Source organism: Arachis ipaensis, chromosome B02 (assembly GCF_000816755.2).
Source record: "Arachis ipaensis cultivar K30076 chromosome B02, Araip1.1, whole genome shotgun sequence".
In the NCBI taxonomy this organism is placed as follows: Eukaryota; Viridiplantae; Streptophyta; class Magnoliopsida; order Fabales; family Fabaceae; genus Arachis; species Arachis ipaensis.
Window position 1 is genome coordinate 14,362,693 of NC_029786.2, and position 3,602 is coordinate 14,366,294.

The following is a 3,602-nucleotide window of genomic DNA, read 5'->3' on the forward strand; positions in this document are numbered from 1 at the left end:
TTTATGAAAAAATATTAATGTCATCATTTTTATTAATTAAATCATAATATTAGGTAGTTGATAGTTTTATAGGTGGAAATTATTAAGTAATTACGTAAAAAATAGCAACGAACAAGCAATAAGAATTCAGAAAAAAACTATTATATAATACAAATTTCATAATTAAAATATGTCACATATCATATTCTTATATATTCTATTTATTATCTATTCTATTAAAAATCAGGTTTTTGCACTTAATGATGGAGTTGACGTGACATGCTTATAAGAGTGTCTAGCGATTTGTTTCTTTGAACTCATTAAATACAATTTATTATGATAAATTAACTATATCAACTAATTAATTTGATTAAATATTTAAATATCACATACTACTTTATATCAATTTTATTTGGTAGTATTTCTTAATTTATTTTTTTTAATGTTCTGTTAGTATTTTTAATTTATTCTTTTTAATTTATTAAATCAAATTAATTATACTAATTATATGTATTAATTAACTAATTTGATTAATTTATTAATCATTAAATAATAAATCTATGAATAAAATAGACAACCGAAATATTTTTCACTAATAATTAAATCAAATCAAATCATATATATTGAGCTAAATTCAAATCATGTGAATTAAAGACTAAACTAAAATAAGATGATTTTTTACTTATTCAAATTAAATGCAATAAATACAAATTAATTTTGTTAGACAATAATCATGATCTTTTTTTTATGTATAATTTCTTTTCTGTATAAATGTACACAAAATGAAAAGAAATGAATGAGTGTTTCATTAATAGTTTGTTTGAGGAATATTATAGCTCGAAAATGTCTCAATTTAGCCATTCTATTCCTACTGATAGAAGTTGAATCTGTAGTAATTCAGGGTGACTATGATATTTTTTAGCATTAGATAGAAGAATATTTGTTAAAATGTATATATACCCATTGTAATTAATTTTCTTTGTCAATTTGTTATCTTTTACCTAACAAATAATATTTATGTTAAATATATTATTTTCATCAGAAGCCATACATAATTGATTGATAATTCTATGTATAAAAATATTCATGTGGTAACTAAATACTGTATTGTTGACTCGCTAAAGTTAATTCTCTTACGATTATGTCAATGTATAGCACTATCAGATAAAAGCTGATTAGATTACATTTATTTCCAATGAGGTGAGCAAACTTTTAGGCTTAATCACGGTTGGAGTTAAGGAAGGTTAGAAAAATACTAACAATACAAATACTTTTTATTTTTAATACCCACTAATAAATATATAAATTAAAAATAAAATTATTTTGTACAAAATAATAAAACATATATTATACTCAAAACATATCCAATCCCTATTAACTGTCATTGTTTATCGGTTACGTTATGACAAATATGGTTATTAAAAAATTAAAATTAACTTAAATATATACAATATTATTTTATGTCTTTTATTTTTATTTTATCATCATCAAAAGTCATATATATTATAAAAGAACTTTATCTTTTTACCCACGGTTCTTCCATTTAGTAATTTCTATAAAAAATAGATAATTTTGTTATTTTTAGTTCTTTAGTGTGTATGAACGATGCATAATAATATTGTGTTTGACAAGAATATACGGGATTTTGAAAGGCTTAATAAGCATGGATTTGGTCCTTGATATATTTGTAGATGAAGTGCAGAATAAATAAGAAAATAGATAATGAAAGAATAAATGGTTAAAGTTTCTTCAATGCTAACAGTCGTAGTGCATGATAGGTGTTTTATAACTTTTTTGGATTTGATTGTTTCTTTATTATTATATGTTCTATTTAATTTGTGCTAAAAAGGCTTATGATGATCATCTTATTATGTTAGTGTAAAGATTGTAGGTGTTATATTTATTTTGTATGCTCTTAGATCTTATGTCTCTAATAGATATTTGTAACTGAGTAATTATTAAAAGAAATTGATTGATTATCTATTTATATTCTATTTAAATTATAGGTTAAATTACACAGTTGGTCCCTACACTTTTAGTGAAATTACAAATTAGTCCTTACACTTTAAAAGTTTGTAATTGAGCCCCTAAAGAGAATTAAAATTTGTAATTTAGTCTTCGCTGGTCAAAAAGCGTTGATTTAATAGAATATTCTCAGAATATGCTGAGAATATTCTGTTAAAATCGAGAATATACTAAGAATATTCTGTTAAATCAAATACTTTTTGAACGACGGGGACTAAATTGTAAATTTTAATTATCTTTAAGGACCCAATTACAAACTTTTAAAGTGTAGGGACTAATTTACAATTTCACTAAAAGTGTAGGGACTAACTGTGTAATTTAACCTAAATTATAATAGTGAGTAAATACTTTTTCAAAATAAATAATGCGATTTTTTTCATAAAAAAAAAGTTTAAATAATTATGAAATTAGATTATACCACAGATAAATATCTTGGCATTAGATATGCTATAAAAAAACTTCTAAAAATATTATATTGTACACGATTAAGCTCAAATTTTAATTCATTTTGTCATCTTATATAAATATTAAATTCTTTGATTAAACACTTATTTAATTACGATATGATATTATATATAACTTTTATATTGGCAATTAAATTTTAGTTGCTACACAAATGTTATATTTTAGGTAATTATCCATTTTTTGTTATTTTAAAAATTATTGTATATTTTTAAGATCGTTTAATTATGTTTATTTTTTTAAAAGCATTGTCATTATTGGAGAGTAACTAAGGGCTTGTTTGGGCGCCATTTTTGAAAAATATCTTTTTTTAAATGAATTTTTTTAAAAGATCTTTTACAAAAGTAAAAGTGGTTTTATGTTTGGATATATCATGTAAAAAGATCTTTTTATCTATCAATTATGTTTGGGTGAAATAAGATAAAAATACTTTTTTGTTAATTTATTATGTGAAAAACATCTTTTTTAAGGAAAAAAGATCATTTAAAAAAAGATGTAAATTATAGTTTCTCAAAAAGATATTTTTTTATTTTTCTAGTGCTTTTACTTTTACTGAAATTTGCCAAACACACTAAAAATAAAAAATATCTTTTTTCATTGAAAAAAAAAACTTTTTTTAATGATTTAATGGCGTCTAAACAAGCACTAATGTTCACTTGTGATAGTCTAAAATTGAGAAAATAAAAAATACAAGATATTAATATTTTGAGTTTTTGAAATATAAATCTTGAATTAAATATATATGATTGTAATTAATGCTTACAGTATGTTTTTATTAACTACATGTATTGTCTTTTCTGTCTTTTTTTACTTTTTTTTAATTATTTTGTTACCTTATTTTTAATTATTTATTTTACTTTTACTCCTCATATGTTTATTGTATTTCACTTCCTCAGTTCCTCTTAGTCTCAATTTCATAGTTAACTTTCAATTATATAAAATTGAATAGTTTCTTTCAAAACATCCTTAAATATATTATGTATTATATACAGTCATTAGAATAAACAAACAAATATAAATTGAATGTATAATTTAATTTTAATTTAAACTAAAAACTAACTGAATTGTCAGAAAAATAGCAACTAATTTTATTTTAATTTCTCTATAATTTTATTTAAAGGTAAAAATCTCTCTAT